This window comes from Globicephala melas, chromosome 10, assembly GCF_963455315.2.
Source record: "Globicephala melas chromosome 10, mGloMel1.2, whole genome shotgun sequence".
Taxonomy (NCBI): Eukaryota; Metazoa; Chordata; class Mammalia; order Artiodactyla; family Delphinidae; genus Globicephala; species Globicephala melas.
In genome coordinates, this window is record NC_083323.1 from 69,655,304 (window position 1) to 69,669,546 (window position 14,243).

The 14,243-nt window shown below is 39.9% G+C and overlaps 1 pseudogene; it reads right to left on the reverse strand.

Annotated features, from left to right (window-relative positions):
* Positions 1 to 1,342: 1,342 nt before the first annotated feature.
* LOC115841288 (N-acetyl-D-glucosamine kinase pseudogene) lies at positions 1,343 to 12,866 on the reverse strand (annotated as a pseudogene).
* Between the last annotated feature and the right edge of the window lie 1,377 nt (positions 12,867 to 14,243).

Consider the following 14,243-nt stretch of genomic DNA (forward strand, 5'->3'; position numbering starts at 1 on the left):
TGGTAAATGAAGTTACAAATGTGTGGTCAAGGTTTAGGGAAAACAACACGGAATGTTGGAATATCCAGGGCTCATAGCGCTGGGAAACTATTATCACTTCTAAGCCCAAAGGGGCAGAGCAGGGAGGTAGAGGTTGCCAGAACCCAAAGAGCATCTCCCACTGGGCAAATCCAGCTAAAGACCAGAGAGCACAGAGCCCACTGATAGAGTCCTTAAAGACAGACCCCCGGAGATCAAACCAGGGCGAGGAAGGTGGTGGAGGCCGAACTGGAGGGACAAGTGGGATATACTCAGCACAAGGCATCATTAGACACAGGTGTTTTTGAGAAGATGAGCCCTGAGCTAGCCATTATGTATGTTTATATCTGTTATCATGAATTTTAGGTAAGTTTTCATTTTGATATATTTCAAACTAGAAAAGTTACAAGAATAGCACGAGGAACTCCTGTATACCCTTAATTCTTTTACATTTTGCCTCATTTGCCTTATCATTTCCCCCCACCCCACCCCTCTCTCTTGTGGTTCTGAGGTTTCCCTCAACCATTTGAGAGTAAGTTGGATACATTATGTCTCTTTTACCCTCAATACTTCAGTGTGTGTTTCCTAGACATAAGGACATTCTCTTACATAACCATCGTACAATAATTTAAATCAAGAAATTTAACAATGATACAATTCTATTCTATTGTTTTAAATACAGCCCATATTCAAATTTTATCAATCACCCCAATAATGTCCTTTATAGCTTTTTTTTTCCTGGTTCAAGCTCTAATCCACGCTCATACATTGTGTTAAATTGTCTTGTTTCTTTAGTCCCTTTGAATCTGGAATATTTCGTCAGCTTCTTGTAGTTCTTTTTGATCTTGACTTTTTTTTTTTGCTATTACTGTTACATTTAGGTTAAATCTATACTTTTGAATCCATGTCATCATAGAGTTGAGTTTATAGGATTCCCCTCCCTCCTTTCCTTCCTTCCTTCTTTCCTTGAAAAGCTGGATGTTATTTAACATATTGCACTGATGTGAAAACCAAGGCCCAGAGAGGGCAAGTAACTTGGTGTAGTTTGTAAGTGCAAAGTTGGTCCTGGAATCTAGAGCTTCATGAATCCACAAACCTGTGTTCTTAACCATCATGTTATAAGGTACATAGTCAAGTAATTTGGAAAGGGCTATTTTAGACAAAGTTATAAAATTACATTGATTTCTTCACTGTAAGACTTGTCGGAGATTTTATTATGCAAATGAACATTGGGAATTTCCAAGAGGGGAAGAGTATGCAGCATTTCTTAAATTTGTACTCACAGAAGCCGTTCCCCCACCTCCTAACCCTCGGAATACTTCTCCTATGCAGTGCTGTTTATAAACATTGGGCTGGAAGGTGGAGCATCTGTGGCTTGAAGAGGGTGGAAGCACAGAGCTGTGGTTGAAAAAGGAAGGTTGAAGACTGTTAACGGGAGGATGGCCGAGGAAGTTGGAGTTTCCATGAATGAAGTCTGGCCTGGGTGCTCTAAGCCGCCATCTTCGGGTTGTCCCCTCAGCCTCTTTTTCGCTTTGCTACAGCTGCCTACACCCCTGCTACCCCTGCTACTGCAGCTAACACAGCCTTCAGGAAAGTTTTAAACTTGTGTTTAAAATGCTGACTCACAGTCAATCTAAAAGAATAGATTCAAATCTTTCCGATTTGAAAGATGAGAAGAGTTCTGGTGATGGGTTGCACAGCAATGTGAATATACCTGGCGCTACTGAGCTGTTCACTTAAACATGGTTAAGATGTTAAATTGTATGGCATATGTATTATACCATACACACCATAAAGGCTGTAGTGATTGACATACTTCTCATCCCAGAATCCAGTTTGGGCAGACAGTCCATCCTACCTCAGGGTTACCACCCTATTTATTGACAACACAATGCTTCTCAATAAAATGGTATCAAACCAGCAGAGGGGAAAACTGCCACCAGTGGAGAAAAGACAAAAATTCCAAGGACAAGCTTTGCTCTCAAAAATTACTTTTAAAGGGGAAGTTCTATTTGTATTTTAATTTACATTGTATTAATGTACAATTTAATTTGTTTTAATGAATTTCTTAAGATGTCAGTTGATGAGCAAAACATCTTTGAAGTATTCTCAATCCTGTTCAGATATTACTTGTGATGTAACCATGTTTATCACAATTTCAAAGAACAGTAAAAACATTTTATATAAGGAAAAATATCAACAAAGATGTAATTTTATTCAGAGCATTTTGAGAGTCTCTTTTTACTCCCAAGTCTAAAACATCTATAATTTATCCTTCTTTCTTCCCCTCCTACCCCCATCACCAACTCCCACTGCCCTAATGCAGTTTTATAAATGTGCTCATAGACACAGTTGTAATCTCAAAGGAGTGGAGCTGTTCATCTATTTTGGCACTTGGTCCTCCTGTGTATGTCAGATCAGTACAAAGAGTGACTAAATTAACAGCAATATTAGGATAACAGAAAAATCCAAGTCGACATTCTGTTAAAAAAAATCATTGTGTGACACAAATGAAGACATGCGAAGGTCTGAATTTGCATCTTTGAATGACATGTATGGTAAAAATTCTCTGCTTTATAAAACATATTATAGAGAAGTATCGTATTTTTTATACTTAATAATTCTTGAACAGCAGAAAGTCCATTGTGTAGCAAAGACCAAACCAATACAGTCAAGACTTTAGAAAGAACTTCCTTCCATCAACACAGAAGCAGATGGAGCCAGGTAGCGGAAATAATGGGAATCTCTTAGTGTCTGAATCGGTGTGACAACACCGAGGCATATTTGTAACCTCACGTTGCTCCTTCTGTGGCCGGATGAAAATGTAGTAACAGGACACCCACTGCACATTCCAGGTTCAAGGGGGAAAACCCCACAATATAATAAAATAAGAAGTAAATCATATGTTTTGGAACTAGCCATAAAGGAGGCAGGTGCTCTGACAATAATGCTGATATATCCAGGGAGGCATCAGGGATCTTGTAGGCTGGTTCTTCCTCAGATTAGCACTGCCTAATTAAGAATAACTGAATTATGGGCACTGCTGGTGAGGCTTGTATCATTTGTCTTGTTGATAGCAACTCCAAAACACCCACACTTGAATTAATTTGCTGGTAGTTATCATTGAAAGAGAAGTAAAATGGTTCAGCAGGCTAATCAGAAGGGCTGGAGAAGTGGAACGGAAAGCCATGCTGTCAGTTGCATACCGCAGCCCAGCTACGTCATGGAATATGTCATTGAGCCGTCAGTTGACACCTCTGCCTCAATTTCTTCGTGATGAAGCTGGAAAACACAGTGGCTCAAACCTACAGAGACTTCTGCTCATCTCAACAACACCACTGAACACCAGTGTCAATTTTATTGGCTTCAAATTCCACTTTGATCCTGTAGAAGCAAAAAGTGACATTTTACCCTGCTTCCAACATGATTAGGCACCTCATATATGACAGTCAGAGAAAACATGTAATGCTCTGACATAAACCAAAAATAATGAGGTCACCTTGACTGGGTTTGGCCCCTGCATAGCAAAACCTTGAATATTTCCTGTAAACCATTTTATACTTGATATTTGCCATGTTGGTGTCTGAAGATACGTCGTCGTGAGTTTTTGAATATGATAATCATGTGAGAAAGCTACTGTTTTTCCTTCATGGACAGACTAATGTAAACTCGGTAACCTGGGCAGTTTTGCAGCTTTTAAATTTAAATACTTTGGCCAGCCAATTCTTCTGAAGTCTGACTCTCTTGCCCTCTTAGAAAATAAATGTTTGCTTTCCTTTTCTAAATGCTTCTTTCTCTGTCTTCCTTTGACAATCATCTCAAAAGCCTTTGTGCAAAACTAATGGTTTCTTATTATTTATCCAACCAGATGCAAATTCCTTTGGCTGAGATGTCCTGGCTATTGAAATCTGACCTTGAACTCTTTCTGTAAATTTCTGTCCCATTGTTCCCTCACACAAATCCCATTGCAGCCAGGAGGAGCATGATGCCTGGATTGCCACCTCTGCACCTTGGCCCATGCTACCTCTTCCTCTTGCAAAATCCTCCCAACATCGCTTTATCAATGCAAATTATATCCATCTCGTGGGGCACAGCTTAGGTCCTATATTGTCCGTGAAACTGACTGGGTGGCTCACAGTATTGTCCTCTCAAATCATAGTCTGTGCTACGCACTCAGCATTTAACCCTTTGTCCCTATGTGAAGTGTTTTGCATTAACGTTTAAGTCTGAGAACCGCATCCCTCTAGATAGACTGTAAACTTCAATCCACAAGAAAATGCAGGTCTACTATTTAACAGAGGGATTGGAAACTGAGTACTGTATCGTTCTCTGCTTTTTACACAATTATAACTACAATACATGGAAAACATTGGAGTACAAGCCGCCTTTAATAATTCTATGCCAAATACTACTTTCCAACCTCCTAACAACACCTTGGACAAATCCTATACCTTTCTGGTCAGTTTCTGTTATTAAAATAATCTAGTCCAGTTAAAAACTTCAATTTCATATCTGATCCAAAACTCTCCCCCAGTGCTGTTCAGACTTGTTACTCTTCCTCTGTCTTCTTTCTAGAGCTTGGGGAAGGGATGGCAGGGAAGGAAAGCACCCCTTGTCTTCTTTGGGTGATTACAATCTGCTCCTTGTTGCTTTTCTGGTAATGCTGATGGCAGATAACTCCTTGCAGAGTGCAGGTGCCGGCTTTCTGACGGGGTCCCCACTGCAAAGTCCCCTCTTATGGGATCTTTGGGTCCAGATCAGCCTCTTCCCTTGACCTCCTTTTACTGCCACACCACTTTCCTGGCAAATGGCTCCCTTGGGTGTTGTTCTGGTTGGATAATTCCAGCCCAAGCACTTTCACACAGCCACACAGAAAAGTCATGTTATTCATATGATGTAGCCCAAGTGCTGACTCCACTTGTGCTTTCTGTGTCCTGCTTCTTCCCTGTTCCCCTTCTTCTGCTCATGCCAGCCTGGGCGCAGATATGCAAGACTACTTTCTCAGCAGATACAAAGTGGGGAAAAACGACAGTGTCCTGACTTGTACACACCCACATTTTTTACATCTGTTCTTTCGCACACTCCTGATCAACCCTGGGCTTACATAACAAGATACCAATTTTGTGAAGCTCCTTTTCTAATAGCAGTTCTTGGTCAAAATTATCCTTGATCAAAATTGTAAAATGAATAGCTGTTTCATTTCTAAATGAGGTAGTTCTAATGAAAGCCTAAGATGTCCTCAGGCATCCTATTATATTACATTATATTATATTCACAGGGGTCTTTGTTTCACTGAAAAAGAGACTATTTCAACAGGTTATTTTTCAGTCCTGAAAATTTAAAAAATTTGTGATATATGAATTTTATTTTATTAGAGACAGTTTGGGACTCTGGCTAAATTTCAGACACGCTCCAGACAATACCATTATATTTTATAGTCACCCATTCTCCCTATAATTTTTCAGCTTAATTTGCATTTCTAATTAAGTTTTTGTGTGTATTCTACCCCATCATCAGTGTAATCTTTTCCAGATTTTTACTTTGGGGTCACTATATGCTTCTTTTGTGCATTCTAATTTTATATTCTCTATCTGGTATTTCCAATAGCTGAAGTTCTTGAGGGCCTAATCTCTTATCTCAGCTAATTTTTCCTCATGGCTGGTGAGTTTTGTAATTTTGGATTGTGATTATCATGTTTGCCTGAACTTTATATGTTAATTTACTGTTTTGGGGTTTCCCAAACCAATTAGAGGCTGAATTTTAATCCCAAATGCAGATTCATAACCTGTAGTTATGAATCTCAGAGGTTATTATTATTATTTTTTTTTTGCGGTACGCGGGCCTCTCACTGTTGTGGCCTCTCCCGTTGCAGAGCACAGGTTCTGGACGTGCAGGCTCAGCGGCCATGGCTCACGGGCCTAGCCTATCCGCGGTATGTGGGATCTTCCCGGACCGGGGGGTGAACCCGTGTCCCCTGCATCGGCAGGCGGACTCTCAACCACTGTGCCACCAGGGAAGCCCCTCAGAGGTTATTTTTATTTTTGAACACCCTAAGTCTGTGCCAAGACAGACAAATCTCTTTGTGTTTCCTCTTTGCTGATAGGCAGACAGCATTTTTCTAGCCTTCTTTTTCAGTGTGTGTGAGCACTGGGACTTCAACTCCAAATCCCTATCTTTTGCAAGTTCAAGGTCTTGTTTTCTGTCTCGAGGTTGCCCTTAAAACCCAAGCATTTAGAAAATGGGAAGTGTCAACTGCTTTAAAGCCAACTGCACTTTCAGTGTCAGCCTACAACTATGGTTACAACTTGCTTTTTAGACTTGGCCCTTGGGAATTTTCCATACCTTTTTTTTTTTTTTTTTAATGAATTCAGCTATGCGTTGGAAAGAATGGCTATTATATTTGATCCAGTTTTTCTAAGTATCTTATAGAAAAGAATTTGAAAATATCTAGCCTGCTCTTCCTTTAAATTTTCAATCCTACCTACTTGCATTTCAGAATTTTTTCCATATCTTGTTCTGAAGCAGTGTAATAATATTTATTGAATGCCTTTTATATGCCAAGTGTTTTATATTTGTGATCCCATTTTCTTGTCATCTTTACTGTAATTCTGATCATATCGTATAAATAAGACCCTATCTGTTACTTTCTGTGTCCACCCCTTGTGTATATCCTGCATAGTGCTATGATATTGACTCGTAATAAGAAATACATATTTGGTCTTCACCCAGTTGAGATCCTAAAACTCTTGGAATTTCCTAAGTGATGAGAGCTATTACGGTGTTTCTTGTTATGTTAATTAGGTGACTTTTGGACCCCACCTAATTGGGGGTGCTGGTTGCCAGGAGAATAAGCCAGGTGATTAGAGGGTCGGAACTTACAGTCCTACAATCTGACCTCCTGGGATGGTAGAGAGTCTGGAGGTTGAATTCATCACCAATGGCCAATGATTTCGTCAAGCATTCCTATGTAATGGGCCTCCATAAAAACCCAAAAGGACAGGTTGGTGAACTCGTGGAGATTCAGAAAGAGTGGTGTGCCTAGAAAGGGCGTGGAAGCTCTGGGCCCTTTCCCCATACTTTGCCCTATGCATCTCCTATTTGGCTCTTCCTGAGTTATACCTTTTTATAATAAGCTGTTAATATAGCGAGTAAAATGTTTCTCTGAGTTCTGTGAGCCACTCTAGCAAATTAATCAAACCCAATTTGATTCACTGGAACCTCCAATCCATAGCCAGTGACAGCAATGGTGATAGACACATAGGTAATATATACCTATTTTCAGATAAGGACCTGAGACCAGGGAAGTGAAGTGACTTGTCCAAGTTTATAGAGGTAGTCAGGGATTGAGTTGTAATAAAAGATCAGATGCCCAAATCCATCCCCACTGCCACTGGGACACTATTTATTTCATTAGTTTCTGGGAAGCCAAGGTGACTAGCTAAATTATGAAAGTGGTTTGATTAAATGATAACTGAAATAAATTTTCACATCATTAATTTCAAATTACATTTAATTTTAATGCTATTAGATGATTTATATTGTACAGAATTAAAGAAATTTCATAGAATCAGCACAACAGAGTAAAACTTCCAGGCCCTATTGATTATACATTGTGCCAATTTTTGTACCATCTCTGAAAAGTAGGTAACATTTATTTTGGAAGGTATTTTGAGTTCTTACCTCATGCAAGAGAAATATTAAAAACCATTGTGCTTTATTTCTTCCCTCCCCTACTTTTCTTAGTCCCTGATATAAAGGAGAAGATTGGCAAACTATTGTTTTTACTGAGTCCATTATAAAAATCAGTTTATTATTATTTCTAAAAAACCCATGAAAATTAGCAAGTTGAAAATGTCTTATTCTTAAAATTCTCTAAAATAGATAAAAGTGCCTTGCTTTGACTAATCTATTACAGTTTTCTGTGATAGATTTAAGACGAGGTATTTAAACTGGAGAACATTTTCTGCAGTAGAGGCTAAACTATCAAATTGGTGATCAAAGTCAAGTGAATATCACAAAGAATATCCATACCTGGAGAAAGTATGCAGCAAAGATTAGATTCTCAGAATAGATGAGTAGATACTGTATGCTGAGTAGAAAGGCTATTTTGGGTCTTTTTAGGCTAAATCAGTCTGTAGCAAATTGTAGGTCACCACTGCTGCGGTTCATTCTCAGATGGAATTTGAAATAAATGAATACATGTGCTCTCTGAGTATAAAGTTTCTGACTTATAGTGCCTTTTTCAGTTTTGTGCTATGAAAAAAGTGATTCCCATTGTCTGAAAGAGTAGTTTTCTGTAGGGTCTGGAAAACGTTCTTATACTTTTAATGGCAAATTTAAAAATGTTGTCTACAGGGTTCTATATTGTACAGCTGGAGTCCATTTTACAGGAAGCGTGGAGTCTTGATTATTGGATGGGTTTTCATGGTGGCATGCACAGAGAACAGCTTTTCAGTCTTTAGAGTCAGAGTGTGTTTGCTTATGTTAGGTCATAAATCAATGCTATTTTAATTGCAAAAAAATGAAATACCAAATATTTTGGCAATATAATTAAAAAAAAATACACAAGGAGTTGTAAAAGCTAACATTTAGGGGAAAGAATCTTTCCAAAATAGGACAGTTTTGAGTGACAGTATGATTTTAACGTGCCTTACTAATTACCATGCAACTCTTTAGGTCAAGCACGATATTAGATTGAAGGCAGGGACATCTCTTCTTCATTTTTTATCATCTCCGCTCCTTCTACACCTGGTCAGTCGTGGGTGAAGGTCTTTGGAGACATCCACCTAAATGATCACGGATGAGCCTCCGCTCGAACATTTGTCAACACAATTACCCCCACCACACCAGTCAGCCCATTCTGGTTTTGACGGCTTAGGTGGAAACTTTTTCTTCTCTTGAGTGAACATGTGCTCTCCTCTAACTGGAACTGAGCAGAACCCTGCAGTGCCCCTTACCCCAAGAACAAAGACCCCTCTATGTCCCCTGCCTCTCATTTGTAGAAAAGCTGAAGTCTCCCAGGCCTCCCAGAATCACAAGAGAGCAGGCTCAAGCAGTTAATGGTTAGGACAATGGAGTCACAGACTCAGTGTCTGATGCAAGAATGGGATTAACACTATTGCTCATAATAATCTATATCTCTGTTGGTGTAAGAATAATTGTAGTTTGCTCTGCCCATGTATATAAGCAGGCAACTAAAACTGTCAGCAAAGAGATGCTACAGACCCATGTCGACATTTTTCACTCTAAGAATTTGATGCTCTCTCTCAGCAGGGAGCAGTTACAGCAGATGGGCCTTTGCCCCTAGTCTCATAGAAATGGAACGATGTCTGACAGTGGGGATTTGTAAGTGGCTTTTTTGCCCCTTTTCTGTTTGTTCGTCTCTGTTTTTCTCAGACCTTAATCATAAAAATGAGATCACTAGGTAACATTTAACCTAACTCACGCCTTGCCTAACCTGTTGACTCCTTTCCTGGATTAAAAGGAGTAGGAATGAAGAATTAAGTAGTTAAAGAATGACTGACTCTCTACCCCCAGTATAGCAAATTTGCAGGCAGACCACAGGGGCCAGAGGACAGCCAGTTGCAGGTGGACCAGGTGGGCAAGACAGCATCCAAAGGAATCAGGAAAAGTCAGTGGGTCTGCACACAACGGAAAAATGACAATCTAATCTCTTACCTTAATGATTAACTGAGATTGTTTCCGCCTTTTCCTTTAAAATATCGCCATGGCTGAGCAGAATCTTTGGAGCTGGTCTTTGGCCAAGAGTCCACCTCCTCCTCAGATTGCTGGCTTTTATGAATAAAGCAACTTTCCTTTCTACCGACACTTGCCCCTCGATTGTCTGCTTTTGAGTGGTGAGCAGCCGAACCTGAGTTCAGTAACATAACTTCCTCATGCCGTGTCTGTCCTCTGAGGCCTCAGAGAACAAGTCTGACCCTTCTTCCATGTCAAAATCCCTTTAGACATTTGAAGGCAAATACAATGACACAAAATTTGAATTATGGTGAGGCAAGTATCACACCATAAATTCAGATTCTGACTTCTTCCTTTCAGGATTTTGAAGAGGTTTCTTCTATGGGTTACCTTCTCACTCTTTTAAATCATATTAACCTTGTAGTCACCTAAAATCCCTGTGCCTTTCTCTCATGCTCTTAAACATTTCCACCCATCCTTGAGTAGTTAGACTTTGAAACTTGCATTTATCCCTCTTAAATTTCTTGTTGTATTTAGCTTATCATTTTGGCTTACCAGAATCTTCATGGATTCTTCTTATATTATCTAATGATCCCCTAACACTCTTTTAGTCTCATCTCTCAACACCCCCACCATCATATACCCTGCTCCATACATACAATCAGAAATATAATTCTTGGAACAGGTCATGCTTTATCTCAATTTGAGTGAATTGAGACATTCTGTTGCACACACTGTTTTGTGATACTTTGCACATACTCTTGCACACACTGTTTTGTGATTGCACGTACTGTTTTGTTGCACATACTGTTTTGTGATACTTCTCCTTTTCTCCTCTGCTAACTTTTATTCTTCAAGGCTTGACTGAGACATCACTTTTTTTAGGACTTTGTTTATTACTGGGTGACGTGGCCCACTTCTGAGCTCCTATAGTACTCTGTATTTATGTTAATCCTAGCACTTATCAAACTACATTATAATGGTCATACCCTTGACTTCTTTTCCTCACTAACCTGTAAGATCCTGAATGCAGGAATATATATTTTTTCACCATTGTATATTCAGTGCCTAGTACAATGCATGACATATAGTAGGCTTTTACTATGTATTTCTTGATTCAACTAGCCTCACCAAAGTAATAAGAAGCATATGTATACAACCAAGGAAGTTGCCTATGATGTGCCTCATTAAACCTTGCTCCCTCAATCCGTAATCTGTGTTTTAGACTCTGGTCATTCAACCAGTTATGAATCCACCACACAGAGTCACTTCCAGCACAGGTCTTATCCCATGTCTAACAAGGTCATCACCAAATATACTGAAACTCTATCAAATGCCATTCTGAAATTCAGTGATATTATGCAAATGGACTTCACCTGACCTATCAGTCCTAGAAATGAAACATTTGTGTCGATCTTGAACTATAATGGTATTTAATTCTTATGCTCAGTTTTTTGTTGATCTTTCCCTGTATTGTTTATAGAATACTTTAATCTCATCTCAGTTTTCTGTAGATTTTATTTGTATTTTCAAAACATCTTTAATAAATTTAGAATACCTGATTTTTTTAACAAATATTAAGTATGTTTATGTTATCACTGATCTTTGTTTTTTAACTCTACCTTACAACCCCCTTTCTTAAAATGAAACTTAAGTTTTATTTATAGTTTAAAGGAGTCTAGAGAAAGGGAATTAACCTTGATGAAGTACATGTATGCCGTCCCCTTGAATTATTGCTTATTCCTCAGAAAATACTGCAAAGTAGATTTTATTAAACCTGTTTTATATAAGAGGGAAGTAGGACATGAAGCAAGGAAGGGACAGAGTTGACACTGGAATTCAGTTAGGTTTGATTCTAAAACAGAGAACCTCTGTGAGAATCTGATGAAAGCCATAGCCCGCTTCCCAGTAAATGCACGTAAGTCACATATCTATTGGTGTTCTCTGTTATAAGCTACAGAAATGAATCCGATTTTGAAATAGAAAGAAGACTTTATGTTTTTAAGACATTGGTAGCTCACAGAACCTCTGGGAGAGCTGTAGAATCGGGAATGAGACTAGGCAACCAGGAAGAAATGTCCAAACCCACCCTTACAGAAGTGTCTGGTGAGGAATCCGTTGCTATACTTCTGTGAAGCACTAGAAGATGCAGTTTGCACTGCTATTTCTGGAATTTAGTGTTGTTGAAGCCACTGCTGCCACCCCATTTTTTTTTTTTTGGAAGTGGGTAAAATGTGTTTATTTTCTTCTATTTGTGTGTATGTGTGTGTATGTGTTTAAGGAAAAGGAGAAAAAGCCTCCTCCCTTCCAGGACCCAGTGTCTACTGGGCTTGGAGGCGGGTGGAGCCAGGTCCAAGCACCCCTACTAGAAGTTGTAGAGTAGAAGGTGATGGCGTTAACTCTGTAGTCCATGAGAAGGGGGTGCTGCATGTGTCTGAACCCTAGGCTGCCCCGCCCAGTGAAGAGAAGTGCCACAGCTTCATCAGGGTGAAGGTAGAGAAGCAGTTCTGAGCCAGGATCTCTGCCTTGGGTCAGTGCCAAAAGGAAGTCTTCCTTCAGCAGCTCCCAGCTCTTCCATAAGGAGCCCACAAACAGAATGAGAAGGCCAGTCTCCTGTTGGAACAAGACCTGGTCAATCCCAGGTAATATTGCCATGGTGTGTCTTCCCAGCATCCACGCGGCCTTCCTGAAGGTATAACAAGAAAGGAGAGGGACTTCCCTGGTGGCGCAGTGGATAGGACCCCGTGCTCCCAATGCAGGGAGTCCAGGTTTGATCCCTGATCAGGGAACTAGATCCCACATGCATGCTGCAACTAAGAGTTCGCATGCCACAACTAAGGAGCCCGCCTGCTGCAACTAAGGGGTCCACGTGCTGCAACTAAGGAGCCGGAGAGCCACAACTAAGGAGACTGTGAGCCTCAACTTAGGAGCCCACCTGCTGCAACTAAGACCCGGTGCAACGAAATAAATTAAAAAATGACAACAACAGCAACAAAACACTAATGTGTCTTAAAAAAAAAAAAACAAGAAAGGGGAGCTACCTGCTGAGCACCTCCTGCAATTTTAACAGCAAAATCCAGTAAACCTGCATTTATCAAATATAGGTGAGTGAGGATTCCTAGCTGATCTGACACCTGGAAATAGTTGAACATGGCGGGCAGTGTCATGGGGAGCTAGGCTGTGCATCGTCAAACACAAACACCCCACTAACTTGGTCCTGCAGCAACAAGCATCAGTACTTGTTGACATTACAAACGTGGACGCATAGCAACCATCATCTGCACCTTGTTGACACTGCTAATAGGGCCTGCCTCCTGGGTCTGCAAGCTGAGCAGCTGCACAGGGTGCCATGTTCAGAAGGGCTCACACTTGGTTTAATGCTCTGTTATCACCGCCTTGGATTGCTGAATCATTTTTGCACACTGGTCTCCACATTTTCACTTTGCACTAGGCCCTGTGAATTACGTAGCTGGTCCTGACTGCCGACATGGTCCTGTAGCAACCACCACCAACCCTGCATGGACACCATGAACATGGACCTCGAACTACCCCCACTGCCATTCCACTGCCACTGCAAACATGTTCTGCTGCCACTGGGATCACCAACATGCCAACACCACAGATACAGTCCTGCAACAACCCCACTCCTACACTGAGAGAGAAACCCATGAAACACAAACTTTGTGTGAATATTTTAAGGTTCTTGGATTTCTAAAACCGCCTTTGTGGTCCCAGCTTAAGACTCTAGCTCTAAAGCCCATTTCCAGGACTAGAGCAAGAAAGTTTTTTTTTCCAGTTTTATTGAGATATAATTGACATACAGCACTATATAAGTTTAAGGTGTACAGCATAAAGATCTGACTTACATCATGAAATAATTACCACAATAAGTCTAGTGAACATCCATCATCTCATATAGATACAATATTAAAGAAATAGCAAAAAAATATACTTTTTCCTTGTGATGAGAACTCTTCAGATTTACTCTCAACAACTTTCATTATAATATTGTGAGTGTTAATTGTCTTTATTATGTTGTACATTACATTTGTACCTTTTGACTACCTTCATCTAATTCCCCCTCATATGGTAGTTCTATTTTTAATTTTTTGAGGAAACTCTATACTGTTTTCCATAGCAACTGTACCAATTTACATTCCCACTAACAGTGCATGAGGGCTCCCTTTTCTCCACATCCTTGCAAACACTTGTTATTTGTTGTCTTTTTGATAATAGCCATCTGACAGGTGTGAGGTGATACCTCACTGTGGTTTTGATTTGCATTTTCCTGATAATGAGTGATGGTGAGAATATTTTCATGTGTTTGCTGGCCAGCTGTATGTCTTCTCTGGAAAAATGTCTATTCAGGTCCTCTGATCATTTTTTAATTGAGTTGTTTGCTTTTTTGATGTTGTATATTTTGGATATTAATCCCTTGTCAGATATAGCATTTGCAAATGTCTTCTCCCATTCAGTAGGCAGTTTTTTGGTTTTGTTGATTATTTCCTTCTCTGTGCAATAGCTTTTTA